A 19,795-nucleotide genomic window follows, 5' to 3' on the forward strand; every position below is an offset into this window, starting at 1 on the left:
ATAAGATGATAATTAAAATGACATTTAAAATAATAAAATTGGCACAAATAACAAAAACAATAATAAAATAGTATAAAATGATAATTAGAATTACATTTAAAACAATAAAATCATCACATTAGATTAAAACAATAAAATCAGGGTCAGACTGTGTCATAAGCCAAGGAGTAAAAATGGGTTTTAAGACGTGGTTTAAAAGTGGACAGTGAGAGGGCCTCTCTAATGTGCTGGAGAAGATTGTTCCAAAGATTAGGAGCAGCAATAGAGAAGGCCCTGTCCCCTCTGAGCTTTCTCTTGGACCTGGGTACCTCCAGGAGCAGCTTGTCAGCTGACCTGAGAGACCTGGGGGGTGAGTAAGGATTCAGAAGCTCAGAGAGGTAAATTGGGGCAAGACCATTTAAACATTTAAAAACAAACATGAGAATTTAAAAATGAACTCTAAGATATACAGGCAGCCAATGCAGTGAAGCAAAGATGGGAGTTATGTGCTCTCTTTTACGAGTTCTGGTCAAAAGTCATGCAGTAGCATTTTGGACCAGCTGCAGACGAGAGAGAAGACACCGACTAACTCCACAATACAGTGCATTACAGTAATCTAAATGAGATGAAATAAAAGCATGGATTACTGTTTCAAAATGCGGCCGAGATAAGATAGGTCTTATCTTTGCCAAGCGCCTTAAATGCTAAAAACTGGACTTTACAGTAGCCCCAATTTGACTGTCTAACTTAAAATCACTTAAAATCCAGGTTTGTAACAACAGATTTAAAATACTCTGCTAGGGGTCCCAAATTCCCAGGGGCTGTAAATATAATGAAAAAAGCAGAGGCCCTAAAATTGAGCCCTGCGGGACCCCAGACTGAAAAGTGGCAGAGGAGGACTCATTCTCTAAAAATGTAACACTAAAAGTTCTGTCAGAAAGATCAGACCGAAACCATTTCAAAGCAGTACCACGAATGCCTGCAAGATGGTGCAAGCAAGTCAGTAAAATGTTGTGGTGTCAAAATCAGCTGTTAGGTCAAGGAGGACAAGAAAAACATGATTACCAGAATCAGGAGGACAGGGGTCACGAAGGAGCGGCACGTCATCCTGGCAGACCACGGGGATGAGGCAGGAATCCACAGGGTCCAGGAAACGTCGGTACACAAAAACACCAGGAAATAATCTATGTATTGCTTTGACAGTAGAGGGATGGTGCACCAAAGAGAGCTTGAGTTTAACCAGCCGACCACTGCGCCTACCCCAACGCCTTCGCCGGGGAGGTAGCATGACAGCACGGCATAGGCAAGTTGGGATATGTGACAGCAGCGGACACTTTTAATTAAAACTGTAGTTTTTCCTAACCTCAAACATTTGTGTTTATGCTAACTGTTGATGATAACTGTGACTCAGTATACAAAACCTGATCTTGTAATTTGTACACCAGCCATTCAGCCATGTCCTGATCTCTTAAGTGTTATTATGTAGAACTTTATTCAATCAAAATAACCAAGCCTGAACTTAAATCAGCCCAAAATTAAAACTGTTATGCTGTTATGTTCATGTTACTGGGAAAACCATTATCTTAATATAAAAATGTAATTTCAATTTAAGTGGTTCTTTTTGTCACATGGAGCCATGGAGAAGCATTTTAACCTGAATGTCACATTCAGGTCAAAATTTTAATCTGTCACAACTTGATTTATGACCAAATATCTGCAACACTAATTGCATTCCCATCAGACTTTGCTTCAAATTGTATCTAGTGCAAAATATTAAATGTAAGGATGCTGCCTTCTAAATGTTAACATTGTGATCATGCACTCTTATTCAAAGCATTAGTGTGCATAAGTACAACCATACATAATATGGATGTAGACCACACCTGGCCAAAATACGGCCTGATTACCAACTCGGGCATCTCTAGATGTCTTTAAAGGGAAACTAAACAACCCCTGGTTGCTGTCAAGAAAAAGAGAGAGAAGGCAGACAATAGAGAAATAATGGTAAAAATAAAAATGAAACGGGGACTTAGCATTAAAGTGGAAGGTTTATGCCAACAGTCTTTTTCTGAGAAACTTCTTGGTTTTTGAAACAAGGACCAGTTTGAAGTGTACCAAAACTCATGTTGTTTAGCATAGCGCAGCTCTATGTGTATAATATTTATATAAAATGTGGCCCCTCCCTCACTTTATCTCTGTCAGGAGGGTCGCCTGAGAAAAAAATGTTGTTTAGCCTGGTCAAATTTATAATGTTCTTTTGCCCTATTGTTTATACAGGACGCTTTTTAAATTACCTGAATGAGGAGGGGTTTTTTTTCATTTCTAGAAACTGTATGTTGCCTCTTATTTCCTTGAGCTAAACTTTCCTTTGTTTGTCTTTCTTCAGATTTTGTAAAGCTTGCAGATTAATTCCCCTTCGCCATTTAAAGGCTGACTCTTACAGGAAGAAGAACGATTACAGCAACCAACGAATCCTTCAACGTATATATCAAATGCAACCATGGAAGTATTGCATTAGGTCTGAGCTGACCCTATATCCTATATCTTCCCTTAACAACCTAATGTCATTGTCTGCTGAGAGCTGTCGAGCACCTCTCGTTTGCTAACACTGTTATGTGGCTTTTTAAACTTCATAATGTGCTTTGGCCACTAATGTTGGCCCAGCGTTTTTGGCGTCAGGTGCCCGTGTTAAGTGTGTGCTCCTCTAGTGTGCAAATGTGTTAGAGGATGTTTTTGAAACAAGACCCACTACAGGGAAGTACAAGGGGGATTTAAATGTAATCACACATGCACACACAAAGCATGTCCACATGTATACTCACACACTCAAACGCGTGTGTGTACAGTAACCGCAATTTCTTTGGAAACCACAGAAAGCCATCTGCGATGACAGAGCCAGATAGGCTGTAGGTACTTTTGTGTTATGGCCATGTTCTACTCAGGTCTGATTCCTTAGGTGAAGCTGATTTTCAGGCTTGTCTTCCTTCCTTAATCGGAACATTTTCTTAAGCAAAGAGAAAATTGTTCTACGTGTGTCTCTTAATTACACACTGAAAAAAAAATACAGTGTACATTTCCGTTCTGGACATTAGTGTAAACAAAGAAGCTAAGCCCTTTATTCAAGAGGTTTTAGCTAACATGGTGTAGTGCTTTTAGTTGCTTAATGACTCTGGGAAGTCACTCCTTACTTAGAGTAATACACATCCAGAAAGAGGTGTACATTACCACAAATATGATTTGGTTTCCACAAACAAGTCCAAACACTCAACGAGTAGAAGTGTAAGTGTTTGTATGTGTGTCTGTGTGAAAATGATTATGGAACACACAGACGTGAGGTTCAGGGCAGCACTTTTAGTCTGGGTGTCAATCCATTGTTGCATATTAGGGACACAACCTCGTCCATTAAGTCAAATTCATGGAAATTGCTTCCACCGTGGAGAGCGAGAAGGAACAAAATTATGAGATGAATAGAAAAGGAGAGAGGAAAGGATTGGCTCAGAGGTAGACGTGAAGTAGCATCCATCTACTCATCATCCCCCCAACCGACACCTCTCAGCTGTCCAGTTGTGGCAGCTCTAACTTTAATTAAAAGTTTCTGCAGCAGAGGTGACCCACTGGTGTCGAGGTGAGGGAAAGGCAGAGAGGAAACATGGAGTGATTATAGAAAGGGGGAGAGTAAAAAGCAAGCGAAAATATTACCTCTATTTGTGTGTGTGTGGATGTGTGTGTGTGTGTGTGTGTGTGTGGATGTGTGTGTGTGTGTGTGTGTGTACGTGCGTGTGCATAAGTATATGTCTATTAAACCAGCTGTTAGAGAGTAATAAAATCTTATTAATTTGCACAATTAATACTTTTTGAGGTACCATAAATTCTTTAGTCTGTAGCTAGCTCGAAATTAATTGAAAACTAGGCCTTTATTTCTGAGAGGCTGTCAGGAGAGACCTGCATGATGTACACTGATCAGGCATAACATTAAGACCAATGACAGGTGAAGTGAATACCACTGATTATCTCTCTTAATCATGGTTCCCGTTAGTAGATGAGATTTATCAGGGAGCAAGTGAATATATTGTCTTCCAAGGTTGATGTTAGAAGTAGGAAAAAATGGACAAGCTTAAGGATTTGAGCAAGTTTGAGAAAGAGCAAAATTGTGATGACTAGGCTGGGTCAGAGCATCTCCACAACCGCAGCTCTTGTGGGGTGTTCCCAATCTGCAGAGGTCAGTATCTATCAAAAGTGGTCCAAGGAAGGATCAGTAGTGAACCAGCGACAGAGTCATTAGTGCATATGGGGGGGAGGGGGCAAGGCTGACCTGTGTGGTCTGATGAACTACTACAATGAACTACTGTAGCTCAAACAGTGCATACACAGTATGTTGTGTATGGGCCTGCATAGTCGCAGACTAGTCAGGGTGCCCATGCTGACCCCTGTGCACCACCAAACATGCCAGCACTGGCCACGTGACCATCAGAACTGGACAGAGCAATTTAAGAAGGTAGTCGGGTCTGATGAATCAAGTTTCCTTTTACATCATGGGCATGTCCTGGTGCACATGTATCACTTACCTGGGAAACACCTGGCACCAGGATACACTATGGGAAGTTGGCAAGCTGGCAAGGGAATGTGATGGACAATTTTCTGCTTGGAAAGCTTGGGTCCTGTCATTCATGTGGCTGTCACTTTGACTTGTAACACCTACCTAAGCATTGCTGTAGACCATGTACACCATTTAATGGAAACGACATTCCCTGATGGCTGTGGCCTCTTTCAGCAGGATAATAAGCGCTGCCACAAAGCAGTTCCGGAATGATTTGAAGAACACAACAAGTACAATTTACAGGACTTCAAAGATCCGTTGCAAACACTTTGGTGCAGATACCACAGCACACCATCAGGGGTCTAGTAGGAGTGGATGCATCAGCGGGTTAGGGCTGTTTCAGTGTGTATCTTAAGTGTATATATTTAGCATGGTCTCAATCCCAAATCATCATCACATACAGTCACATAGGAATCAGGAGTACACACATCACACACTGACACACCAGGTACCAAGCTCCAAGTGCTTCTGGCAACTAAACCTAGTGAGTGAGAAAGAAAACAAATGAGTGAAAAGACACCTCCAAATAGACACTGACAGGGGCGCCACCAAGGGGAGCTGGGGGCCAGGGGGGCCAAACCCCAAAATTTGCTGGACCCCCGCAGTGGCCTCCCCTGACAACACTATGTTGGTACTAATTTTAATAAACATGAGCACAAGAGAGAGGAAAACGAGTAACCTATATTTGACAACAGCATAATAAAACTGAAATTCTGTTTTTGGTGTGCCAACTCAATACTTTTAGTGGCCCCCATATGGCCACCCCTATGAAAAAATTCTTGAGGTGCCCCTGGACATTGATGCCAATGAATCTGACACCACAGGAATAAAAGGGGAGTTCATATTTTTGATATTTTACCTCAGCTCATTGTATTTGCCATTCAGCTCCCTTTGCTGTATTAATCTGCTCTCGCTGCTGTTCCTCAGTCTGTTCCCCATTAAACACTCTCCAGGTGTTTATGAGATGCAATCACCCCACTCCCCTCGAGAGAGGTTTTATTGTGAAACATCTGCAGGATGCGTTTATTAACAGCAGTTTAACTCTGGAGGGGAAAAAAGAAAAAGCTTGTTTTCAGAAAACGGAGAGAACTTCCTTCTTGTAGTCCCCGTGTCCTGAACTTTTCTATGCTTTTACAAGTAAACTGAAGATGTGTAAATTGGTGTTCTTTTTCCATCCCCAGCCCTCGCAGCCCTCATAGCCCTCTCAGCGCTATATGTGCAGGATGTGTGTGTGTGGCTCTGCAGCAGGCCAGGAGATCGTTGCGGTGTGCAGGCCACAGGGACAGTGAAATATAGCCACAATTAGCCCTGGACACAGTTCAATGATGATAGAGAGGCTCGGCACCCCTTAGACCATGATTAAAAGGCCTGCCCTGCCCACCGCTGATAGAGACAACTGATCTCACATTATTAGTAGTACAATCAGCACCAACCAGCGGCGGCGGCAGCTTCATTCTAATGTGATCTGTGACTGCTTTTGTTCATTTATCATTCACCACTGAAAAGATTTAGCTCTTAATTGGCATATTTGTTTTCTTCTTTATTGCACCTTTGAAAGTTTTACCCCTGTTTACGCTTCTGTTAGTTTAATCTTTCATTTAAATATTAAGCACTTCATACCATACCGCTCAAAATGGTATTTCTGCAATGTGATTTATTTTAGTACTCACATGTTTTAAATAAAAATGTTAGGCTGCAAATGCAAAACTGAAAAGTACTCGCTATGCAGGGTAGAATAGGAATTTTTTTTTAAATCACAGATACATAAATAGACATTTGTTTTAGCCTGCTTTGGTTTCATACGATGGGGTGTAGTGAAAGACATTCTATGCTGGAAAACTTGTGATCTTGAAATTTCTCCAGTGGCTTTTTAAACCCTCCCACCTTTGCAGTGAGATGTCTTCCTCTTTCCACCTGCTTCTGTCTACTTGTATTTGTGTATTTTACTTTTTTTTCACCTTTCCTTGCTGCCTTACTTCTCGTCATGCTCGTAGATCAGTGCTGAGACCTTCTTTATCTTTTACACATCAGTAGTGCAGCACCGTTCAGGCCTCGTGCCCCATTTATTTCCAGCTTCCCCCCCCCCCCCCCCCCCCCCCCTTATTTTTTTACATCTGCACCTCTGATAATGCTGCTGCTCTGTCTCTATTCACTGCTGACATCAAGTCTGTGTGGCGCATAAACTGCTCCTCTGACTGCGCAGAGGTCACAGAGAGGGTCACAGAAACAAATGCTGGGATTCAGCTACTTACTCATAGGCTAGCGCATATTTGCATGTGCGGACATGTGCATGCAAGCAAATATATAAACAGACAGCAGCTATAGAGGAAAAGGTTGTAGAAACACAACAAAGCTCGCACATGGATGGAAACAGTTGCAGTCACCATGGGGGCGAGTACCCCCCGAGTCACACTGCCCCCGTCCAAAACTGTGTGTGAGGAAAGTCACTCTTTAAAAAAAGGAAAACAGGAGAGGTTGATAGATGGAGGGCCGGTAATGAAATGGAGACATCAAGGAGCATGAAGAGGGGAGGAGGGAGGGATGGAGGGAGTGTGGAAACCACCTAGAAAGAGAGGGAGAAAGAAAAAGCTGGAGAGAGGGGAATAAGAAGAATAGCCTTTTGCCTGTGTTCCATCAAGGGAGAAATTACACATTTACTAAGGTTTTTTCTTAAGACGACGGCCCTCATAGATCAAACCGCTTGGATGTACCGGCCAATTTTCAACATGAAATATAGACACCAGAAATCTATTACACCTGTGTTCTCGCTCACCTCTCCCATCTGCAGCTCTCTGTCGCTCTTTCTCGCAAAGGTTGATGCATCTACATCACTGTCGGCTCTCTTCTCCGCATCCATGTCCACGTCTCTCTCACTCCCTCATTCCCACTCTACCTCAGAGGCCATGGATCTCCCACTGTTCCGTCCTGACATGTACATTATGTTATCCGCTGGTACATCTGCTTAACAAATGGGGAAGTCGATCATATTCAATAATTATCTGACCTTTTCCCTTTGTTGTATTTCTACTGCTTCTGTTAGTGCAGTATTTTTAGGGCGACTTCAAGGTTGTTGTTTTTTTGTCCACAAAACTGTGGCTACTAAAGGAGCTACTAAATGATCGTCATTTGATTTTTTCTGGTTTCAGATAAAATGCTTTTGTTTTATTCTTGTTTTATTTTTGTTTGTTTGTGTGTGGTTGTCTGTGTTATCCACATAATTGCAGTTTTTTTAAATTGTACAAAACACTGTCACATATTGGCAAAACTCAGTTATTACCCTGAATAGATCTTCTCAAACTTTTGCACTTTTAAATATATCCATTACCTTTTTTTAAGACAAATTTCAAAGGTTAGAAAGAAACCTTAAAATTTAAAGAGGACATAAAATCATACATAAATGCTGTTTTAAAAAGGTAAACTTGCTGTTGAGATAACAGATGTGTAAGGTTCAGGTAGGAGATGCGCCATCAGTTCAGTTCCAGTGCTTACTCCTGTTACAGGCGCGTGATAGGAGGAAGCATGCAGACTGTAGTTAGGCATGAGTGCATTCTGAGGAATGGAGGTGAATTTGAGACAGGATTGGTGCATTTGAGGATGGGCAGTAGCCATCTTCATTTTAGGGCAGGGGTGTCGCATATTGCATATTGCATTGCATATAAGTCATATTGCATTGTGAGCCACATACAGCCCACTTTGAACTTTAGTGAGCCAAATGAGTGAAAGTCCCCTTTCTGTCAGTGTAAAAAAAAGTCATGTAATCTCTGAGTTATCTTAATATGAGAAAAAGTGTAATTTCAACAGTACATCTCAGTCTTTTCAAATTGTAAGAAATAAAGACCTACAGAAAATGTTTTGGTAGCTCATGATTAATTTACTTTGTTTTTTGTGTCCCCATTGTAAAAAACAAATAAAAAACAAAAAAACCCTGTTTTTTAAATTAGTATACAGTGGGGGAAAAATAATAATTTTCTGCTTTAATTATTTATTTATTACTTTGTTACTTTGGTGCAGTAACAATTGCAGAGTGTGGCAAATCTTTTCCACTAGCGAAAGTTGAAAAAAAAACCTATGAAAATACAGTTAAAAGTCTAATATTTTTATGTTCTCCTTCATATTTTTCAAAGCAGTATAGTTGGATGGACTGAAGTGTATTCCAGGTCGAATCTGGAAAAGTTAGTAAATGTGTAAAGTTAGTGTATATATTGTGCGTCTATTGTATATTGGAACAAGGTTGTCAGCCTGGAATGGGTTTCCCATTAGATGTAAGGTAAAGTTAAACTAAACAATATAGTTAACCACTAAGGTTGAAATAAGCTGGAACTTTCCTGTAAGTCAAAGTTTTTCACACATCGCGTTTAAAGCAGAACAATAACCACGACTTCCTTGATTGAACTGCAGAGCTACAGAAAAGGACGTGATGGACTATTTTTATTTCAGTGAGCCCTTTGAACACCACACCTGACAAAATAAGGAAATTAGAAATATTAGAGTTTTTTTTTTTTTTTTTTTAATGTGCTGATATCTCACATCTATTGTTCTGAGAGCTTGAACACTCCGATAACAATGAGGTGATGTTACAGTGTGACCTGTTAATGAATAATCAGTGGAGTGTAAAAGTCAAACAGCTGTCACCTGATTGGCAGGATGTGCTTTTCACTGTACATCCTGAAACTCCCACCCACACACGTACTGTGCGCACACATACGCAAGATGAATATTTTGCAGGACATGAATTGAAAATATGAAAACATATATGGATTAAAATATACAACGTGAAACATAATTCAGGCTACAAGCTTTCTGTGGGAAGTTTGTATGTTCTCCTGGTGCTTGCGCAGGTTCTGTACAGGTACACCGGCTTCCTCCCGCAGTCTAAAAAAAAAAGACATGCATGCATTAGAATTAATATTCATTATAAATTTACCATAGGTGTGACTATGACAGTGACTGTTATTTGTCTAATGGTTATATTTTTTTCTGTGCTAGCCTTTCAACAGGCCGATGACGTGTCCAGGATGTACCCCATCTCGCACCCTAATAACAGCTGGGATAGGCCACAGCCCCACTGAATTGGATAAGTGGATGAAGATGGATGGATATATGTATGAAATTATATGTATTGAGGCAAATATATTGGCATTTTGAGGATGGATGGATGGATGGATAGGTGGACGGATGGATGGATGGATGGAAGGAGCCTGACATATTAAATAACCACAAATTCTATTTCAGTCAGTTCATCGTGTACAATCTACACTGAAAAACTAGGATTGGCTATCTCTTGGATTTATGTAAGCATCTTGCGCGTATTTAACACAATTGCCTCGTGCTTTATAGTTAAGTGAAACTATATAGTGTAGTACTACATGATATGCAGAGAGGGTGGATTAAATTGTTCATATCATGTTCGAGTGAAGTAGGTCAATAATATAGCAATGTTATTGACCTAGTGACACCGCTCGGGATTTCAGTCTCGCGCGCTTTGGACCGTGGTTTGAGGAAGGCATCCATCTCAGTCAAGTCAAGCGACCGCCTCTACTTTTACTGGTATACCGAAAAAAGTAAATTGGGTGGTTGTTACATTAAAAAAGTCTACCTTGTAATTTGAACACAAAAATTTCATGTTTCTATGTTGAACGCAATTAAATCATGTAGGATCTGTACAAAACTCAACAACTTAATTTGTTCTTGTTGAGATCCATTAAATTTTTATGGTATCCAGACTATAGACTTTGTTGAACATTATCTAATATGAAGATAACACGTAGTATTTAAGTGACCAAGTAGTACTGGGGTAAAAGTTGCTGAAAAGTGTTGAAATAAAATGACAAAATTGTGAAGGATTAAAATATTCCAAGAGCTCATCTTACTTCTTCTAAACATGTTTCAATCGCGTTTTATCAACACAAAATGCACAGGTTTATTGAATATGAGTAAGTTGTGTTGATAACTCAGTTGTTTAAATTTCTGCCAAAGGAAAAAAAAAGTGTGTGCAACCAATGTCCTACTATAGGGGTGGGCAATTCCAGGCCCCGAGGGCTGGTGTCCCTGCAGGTTTCAGATGTGTCCTTGAACCAACACAGCTGATTTAAATGGCTAAATTAGCTCCTCAACATGTCCTGAAGTTCTCCAGAGGCCTGGTAACGAACTAATCATGTGATTCAGGTGTGTTGACCCAAGGTGAGATCTAAAACCTACAGGACACTGGCCCTCGGGGCCTGGAATTGCCCACCCCTGTCCTACTACTATTGAATTAAGTAAATCCAACAAGGCATTTTTTTCAGTGTAATTAGTTCAGAGTCCATTAGTTTAGTCCAGAACTTAAAAAACTTGTGCAAACTCATTGCATCAAAAAAAACTTAATAAAGTTTACTTAAGATAACTAAGTTAGGGTAACTTATTCATAGTAGTAGTGACACTGATATTTGACATCCAAAATCTGTTCACTAACGAGTCCAAGTGAAAATGTTTGCCCAGTTTAAAGAAATTCCTTCAATGTTGTGAAGTATCCATAGTTTGTGAAGACTCAAAAAGAGCCATCATTTGCGTTTGCATTTACTTTATTTGTATATATGCTAATCCATGCATCCATCCTGAATATTTGAGGGTAATATATGTTGCATGGCTCTGTACATAATTTAGATGTTTTTAATCTCATTTAGGTTTTAACATTTCCTGTTTGTTTAATTTGATAAAGAGTGAGTAAGACAGCTGATTCAAGCCTGTATTATCAATATGTATGTTGGTTGAATATCTGTATTTTATGCGTTTTCCTACACATACACACAATATGATGGAACAGTAAAGAGAGGATAATGATTTTTGGTTTATGTTATCATTTAATGTTATCTTAATCTTTTAATGTAGTTGATATGTGGTTTTCAGCATAGTTTACTTTTTATTATGAACCCAAGAAATTTAATTTCAGTCACTTTTTCTATTTCAGCATCATTTATAGTTTTCTTGGTGGTGAAAGTTGAATAATTTCAAAATATCATGGATTTAGCTGAGCTTAAGTTGAGTGTTAATTTAATGTAATTAAAACAGTTCTTTAATTTACTTCATTCATTTTTCAGTATATTCAGAAGCTGATTCCACATCAGCACAGCAGGCTGGTGTCATCTGTAAATACTGCTGTTTGTAGCGTTCTGGAAATTACACAGAACAACAATGGTCCTAAAACAGATCCCTGATGAACCCCACATATCGTAGTTTAAAAATTATGACTTAACGTTCTCAATTTGAACAAACTGGTTTCAGTTTTCAACATAATGTTTCATCCAGAGTGAAACCACTCTGATTCCATACATCTGTGTTTTTTAAATAATCAATTACAATTAAAATAATTCATGATCAACACGACTATTACACTAGGTTATTTCTATACAAAATTTTAAGTTAAACCTTATCAACAAAGACTTTCAGTTCATGGCTTGAAGTTGTTTTCAGTCTAAACCCATATTGCTGTTTCTGTAACACTTTATTTTTTTGTGATTTATATTTATATTTCATACAATATCTTATAGAATCTTTCTAGTGTTTTTTCTAGTGTCAATGATACTTGAGCTTTGGGTGCTCAGATAGAGTAGAAAAGTGCTATATAAGAACCAGTCCCTTTACCATTGCATTACTTTACTTATTTACTCACTGCATTACTTATGTGGTACTCTGTTTTAAAAGCTCTGTCACATAATTATCAGTTAACAACAAAAGTATTAGGGCAAAATCCATCCATAAAAGAAATCACAATGAACAGATTTATCGTCATAAGGTCATATACAACATTTTTTTATGAAGTATTTGGATCGCAACACAGAGCCAGCAGAAAAATTGATTAAAACCAGCTCATTAGCACTTGGAAACATGTCGATTTCTGCCTGAATTACCTGTTTAAAGTTAAGCCATTGCTGCTTGGTTGAGTATCACTCCACCTTCTCCTTCTGAGACAGACTGAATGTCATGTTTGGTGGGAAGTTGTTTCTTTCCTGAGCACAGTTTCCAATTAGCCATCAAAATCTTATCTTATAATTCAGCAAATTCATTTTAAGGTGTTTTGTTAAATATAGGAACAGTAATCTGTTACATTAGAGCATTTCAGAGAAATTCATAAGTCATTACATTCATATGTTAAAACTTCGACAAAACTAGAATGAACATTTGTTAAATATAGGCAACAGCCAGTGCAGATCAAGAAGGTGATGATATATCAATGTGTCCTTTTCTCCAGCTCTTTCTAAAGGCAGTGAAAACACATCTAATATTGCAGCTTTGATTTTGTTTTTTGTTTTTTTGCATGTTCTCAATGGCAATGCCTAAAATGTTGCACTGTTCAATATTATGGAGCACCTTTCTCAGCAATGCTGGCATCTCACCACAGGTCTCCTCCATCCCGCCACAAGTTTGACACATTAATACATACATTCAGTTGAATCTCCCACCCCCTACAATACACAAATCTCCAGACTGATAGATGCTGTGATACAGGAGAAAGGCAGGTAAGGAGAGGGAGGATCTTCATGTAAAATTCACTTAGCTGCCATATTTTTTCCTCTGGGACAAGATTAATTGCGCTGTGACTTGTTTCAGGTTGGGGTAGAGGGTGTGCACAGAAAAATGGCAGCGCCTGCTGGTCCAACCCCAAGCCCCTTCCTCATTCCCGACTCCCTCTCCTCTCCCCTCCTCCGTGTGGCGACCATCTCTTAATACATCCTGAGAAATTGAGGTTAAGAGGGGATATCCGGGGGGTTATCTGGCATCATGGCGCTTGGCGTGGGGAGATTGATGGTCTTAAGAGGCCGGGGTGCTGTGGTCATATTCATATGGTAATTCTCCCCCATTGTCCCTGTGGAAACCGAGGCTTTCTTTAATCTGTGAGGGAGGCCTCCTCTCCCTCTCTCTGTTGAAATGAAGCCCATCGTCACTTTATCATCTCCACAGATGCTGTGATAACGAACAGCGGCCACTGACGTCTGGATGAATACATCAGAGTAATCTGTTTTGTGTATGTGTAAATTAAAAAGGGGAAGAGGTGGGAGAATTGTTGATAGAATAATGCTACATGGTGAATTTAAAGATAACTCTATAGTGGATATCATTTTAATCCCCATCCATCCCACAAAAGGGGAAAGATAACTTCAATCCATTTGTGACTAAGAAGCATTCACAGTTTCAACTCTTGAAGTCCAGTTCTGTGATAGCAATCCTCTGTGATAAAGGTGTGATGGTTTTACACTTGTAAATCCGTCTATTCAAACATCCGGCATCATATGAATGCATTACACCTTTTTATTTATTAATCTTGCAGTGGAGGGGTCGACAGTATTTTTCAAAATGCCATATTTATTCACGCCTATGTTCAAAAAGGAAAATCAGTTTCATTATGTTGCTTCGTGTGTTTGTATTCATGCATAATTCTATATGGCGATTAGCTGCTTCTAACTCAGTGACTCACACATGACGACTAAAATTAACACCTAAATAGAAGTCAGTTGAGTTATTTCTTCTGAGACATAGAAGAGCAGATCTGTAAAGATGCGCAGTAAACCTGTCTGTGGTTAATCTATATGCACACATGGCGAATCTATATATGTAGACCACGATTTCTCTTTATAAATGGCTTATCTATATACTTGGTGGATCTATATATCCAGTACATGCCTGATCAATACTAATGAATCTGAGCTCAGTGGATAGACAACAAGATGTCCCCTCTGAGAGAAAGCTGTATGGACCCAGAGCATCAAGCAGCACAAGTACACATAAAATATATATAAAGAAAGGGAGACGGAAAGGCACTAAAAAGGATGTTTCTTTAGTGCAGGGGTGGGCAACTCCAGGCCTCAAGTGCCGGGTCCTGCAGGTTTTAGATATCGCCCTGGGTCAACACACCAGAATCAAATGATTACTTCATTACCAGGACTCTGGAGAACTTCATGACATGTTGAGGAGGTAATTTAGCAATTTGAATCAGCTGTGTTGGATCAAGGACACATCTAAAACCTGCAGAACATCTGCCCTTGAGGCCTGGAGTTGCCTACCCCTGCTTTAGTGGATTGTCTTTGGTTTACTTGTTACAAATTCATCTATTTATTGGTATCTTCTTGTCAGATCTAAAGTCACAGTGTAGCGTAAAGGCAATACGCTTAGCATGCAGTGTCAGTCTGTTCAAAAAATATTTTCTGACAAACTTAGTATAAATAATGCTAAAATGAATACCAAACCAGAAGGTTCTTCTATAATTTGGAAAACACCATAAACATCCAGGAGCAGTTCAATTCAGTTCAATTTACTTCAGCTTTATTTATAGGGCACCAAGTCAGTCACCTTAAGGTGCTTTACTGCTTTACTGTAATGTAAAGACCATACAGTATTAGAGAGATCAGATGATGCCCAACGAACAAGCACTTTGCAAAGGTGGAAAGGAAAAACTCCACAGTCAGGGAGGAGCAGCCAACGGCGCAACCAGTTGCATGGTGTGGGGAAATATGAGAAAAAGGATGACATAATTGCGTGAAACATATGGATCAAAACTGCAGACTTGGATGACATCCATCTATTAATCCATTCTGTTGTGTTTTTCCTCATCAGGGTCACCGGGCCTATCCCAACATGGTTTTAAATAAGCTGGGGACTAATCTGAAAAACAAAAACAAAAAAACAACGCTGCTGGCAGAAAATAAGAAACAGGTGAAAGTGATAACATGACAGTGAAGTAAAACGTGATACCAAACACATGAGGCAAGTTAGTAGCAAAAGTAGCAGAAAAGTCCAAAAAGCAGAGAAAACAGTTCAAGAGCTATTCACCAAAACGGTAGAGCAGTTTAGGGGATTGGCCAGTGGTCCTGTAGCAGGAAGCCAGCAACAGAGACCTTCCGGTGGTTTGGCTGGAGGCCAGTGTCAGCAGAGGTGACGGTACACATCAGGCTTGGCCAGAAACTGACAGTAACCACAAAGAACTTCTGGTGGTGTTTTTATGTTGAAACCATGTTTATGCTTACTGACAAAGTATTAAAGATTAGATAACATCAATCTGTCACTACAGGAACTCCAGGATTCCAAAAGCATTAAGAGAAAAAGAGAGTAAGTATGACAAAAGTCCAATAAGACACAATCTGCAGTTTTGATTAAATTGGGCTGCAGTGACTCTCTCTTCACTGACCATCCATTGACTTCTTGTAGGTCGCTGCTGCTGGTGTGGATACTTTAGTCAACCCCGTCAACACACACCATCACCCCGTCGTCTCTTCTTAATCAATACGGGAATTAATCATCAAAAATATCTACGTGACAAACCAATTATTAATCTGCGCTGTCAAGTCCAATACAGTGATAATGAATTTAGTGGAAATGCTGTGGACTCCATTTGTTCATTAACTGCTGATGGCTGCTGTAATGACTGCTCAGTGTCACCTGGATAATCTACTGCTATTGGAAGCACTGGGCACACACTCAAATACACCCACACACACACACACACACACACACAAAAGGATATATGTATAAATATATGGGAATTTTTTTTAGAAAAACAAGTAAAATAATTTCCCCTCCCTGTCCTCCTTTTTCTTCTATCCTTCATTTTATCACCATTTACTTTCTCCTCCTCCTCTCCTCCATCTCTTCTTATTGATGTCTTATCTCCTCGCTCCAATAAGCGTCTAATCAACAGCAGAGTGAATCAGATCAGATCACAGCAGGATGATGAATCTGGGAATCATTTACTGGGGCTGACCCACTCTTCTAAACCACACGAACATATTTTAAGGATGATAGCTTGATGAAATGATGACGTGTACATTCCACACCATGAGTCTACTGCTTGCACTTAATAAGAGCTGTGAAACTTAGGATTATGTTTTACTGCAAAATAAAAGGCATGTTATTAATCAAAGTTTACAAATTTATAGGACTGTATTTTCCATCTCTTTAAAAGTCTTCCATCATACACTGCTGACATTATATACTGTTGGGTTTATACTGTAACTGGTAAACCAAAAGCTAACGCAGGTATCCCTGACCTGAAGTGATCAAAATGTGAATACTGTAAGTTTGACACAGTTTCATATTTCACTGAATGGTATGCATTCCGAAAGCTTTTTAACAATGAAAATGTACTTTAACAATGAGCACTTATATATATAAATATACAGTGGGGCAAAAAAGTATTTAGTCAGCCACCGATTGTGCAAGTTCCCCCACTTAAAATGATGACAGAGGTCAGTAATTTGCACCAGAGGTACACTTCAACTGTGAGAGACAGAATGTGAAAAAAAAATCCATGAATTCACATGGTAGGATTTGTAAAGAATTTATTCGTAAATCAGGGTGGAAAATAAGTATTTGGTCACCTCAAACAAGGAAAATCCCTGGCTCTCACAGACCTGTAACGTCTTCTGTAAGAAGCTTTTCTGTCCCCCACTCGTTACCTGTATGAATGGCACCTGTTTGACCTCATCATCTGTATAAAAGACACCTGTCCACAGCCTCAACCAGTCAGACTCCAAACTCCGCCATGGCCAAGACCAAAGAGCTTTCGAAGGACACCAGGAAAAGAATTGTAGACCTGCACCAGACTGGGAAGAGTGAATCTACAATAGGCAAGCAGCTTGGTGTGAAAAAATCAACTGTGGGAGCAATCATCAGAAAATGGAAGACATACAAGACCACTGATAATCTCCCTCGATCTGGGGCTCCACGCAAGATCTCATCCCGTGGGGTCAAAATGATCATGAGAACGGTGAGCAAAGATCCCAGAACCACACGGGGGGACCTGGTGAATGACCTGCAGAGAGCTGGGACCAAAGTAACAAAGGTCACCATCAGTAACACACTACAACGGCAGGGAATCAAATCCCGCAGTGCCAGACGTGTTCCGCTGCTGAAGCCAGTGCATGTCCAGGCCCGTCTGAAGTTTGCCAGAGAGCACATGGATGATACAGCAGAGGATTGGGAGAATGTCATGTGGTCAGATGAAACCAAAGTAGAACTTTTTGGTATAAACTCAACTCGTCGTGTTTGGAGGAAGAAGAATACTGAGTTGCATCCCAAGAACACCATACCTACTGTGAAGCATGGGGGTGGAAACATCATGCTATGGGGCTGTTTTTCTGCCAAGGGGACAGGACGACTGATCCGTGTTAAGGACAGAATGAATGGGGCCAAGTATCGTGAGATTTTGAGCCAAAACCTCCTTCCATCAGTGAGAACTTTGAAGATGAAACGAGGCTGGGTCTTCCAACATGACAATGATCCAAAACACACCGCCCGGGCAACAAAGGAGTGGCTCCGTAAGAAGCTTTTGAAAGTCCTGGAGTGGCCTAGCCAGTCTCCAGACCTCAACCCCATAGAAAATCTGTGGCGGGAGTTGAAAGTCCGTGTTGCTCGGCGACAGCCCCAAAACATCACTGCTCTTGAGAAGATCTGCATGGAGGAATGGGCCAAAATACCAGCTACTGTGTGTGCAAACCTGGTAAAGACCTATAGTAAACGTTTGACCTCTGTTATTGCCAACAAAGGTTATGTTACAAAGTATTGAGTTGTATTTTTGTTATTGACCAAATACTTATTTTCCACCCTGATTTACGAATAAATTCTTTACAAATCCTACCATGTGAATTCATGGATTTTTTTTTCACATTCTGTCTCTCACAGTTGAAGTGTACCTCTGGTGCAAATTACTGACCTCTGTCATCATTTTAAGTGGGGGAACTTGCACAATCGGTGGCTGACTAAATACTTTTTTGCCCCACTGTATAAGTTATTTTTGGTGCTTAAATGTGAAAAGAAATAGAGAACTATATCCTGTTGCTAGGTGGTTGTTAGGCCATTGAAGTTTTGCACATATGTGACCACTAATCACTTAACTTATTCACAGTTTTGGATGTGTGAAAATTTTTGTGACAATGGAGGATCAAGAGATCAGTCCCCAATCACATAGGCCTATAGGGAATGGTCCAGCAACCATGTGCCAACCAGGGGCAGATCTAGAGAAATTTTCCTAGGCTGGCATGAAAGTGGCATGGGAATCAAATGGGGTGGAAAAGTCAAAGCCATTTTTTACCCATGCTGGTGTTACCTCCTGTAATGTCCATTTTATATGGTTAAAATACAACCAAATACAGTAAGTATACACATGTTTCATTTAAATATAGTCTGTAACTTTATTTTCTTTAGCCCAGATAATTAAACGATTCAGTTACATAAAACATGTGAATTTTGATGTATGTACTGTATAGCCTGTAAAATAAATAAGTATTTAGTAGGGGTGCAACGATACACAAAATTCACGGTTCGGTTCGGTTCGATACTTTGGTGTCACGGTTCGATATTTTTTCGATACACAAAAAAATGTTCATGCCTTTTTATTAATTTGTCATTTATTAAATTTTCACGGCACATTCTGCACCACCTCTCTGTGCGTTCATCATTTGTTTGAAGCCAGCTCACCTCCTGCAACCACTTTTCCGAGAATACGCGCTTCTTTTGTGGTTCGGACTCCTGACATTTCTTTGGAGGTGGAGGAACACCAAAGTAACTGCTTAAATGAGCTTCTTCGACATCTTTAAGAGTTCTAAACAAATGTCTGTCCTCCTCCTGAAAATCTTATGTATGCAAACACCCGTTGCAACTTTTTTATTTTGACAGCGAATGCGCACCTGCGGACCACTAATGTGTAGACCTGGTTATTTAGCTCGTCATATTGCAGCCACAGAAATTCTTTTGTCCATGAAACCATAAAGCTGCACTTTCTTTTTTGCCTTATAGTCTGATTTGTCATAACTTTTCCGTTTTGTGGTAAGCTTTTCTTTGGCTGTCACGTCTTCACCCTGACCTGTCTTATTTGGCTCAACAGAACTAAAATATATATCCTGCTGCTTTTACACACGCACTCACATAAGCTCAGCGATTCTCTGCGATCAACCTCTCACATGTTTAAGCTTGCTGCGGGAGATTTCACTTGTCATGTTTGCATAGTAAGCTAACGATTGATAAGACGATGTCAGAGGAATTGGTGCGCAAATTATCATCACTCACCAATCAGTGCTGTCGCTCTCTATACACAGTTCGCCCGATTGCAAAGTGAAGGCAAAAAACAAGCGCAAATTCAAACGCGATTTCAATATGTCACATATTGACAGTGGCTCACCGATGCCAATGACATAATTACCCAGCTACATTTCCGAAAGAATGCAAAAGCATTGACATATATTTTTCCTTCCT

This window comes from Neolamprologus brichardi, chromosome 18, assembly GCF_056152115.1.
Source record: "Neolamprologus brichardi isolate AB-2024 chromosome 18, ASM5615211v1, whole genome shotgun sequence".
NCBI classification, from domain to species: domain Eukaryota; kingdom Metazoa; phylum Chordata; class Actinopteri; order Cichliformes; family Cichlidae; genus Neolamprologus; species Neolamprologus brichardi.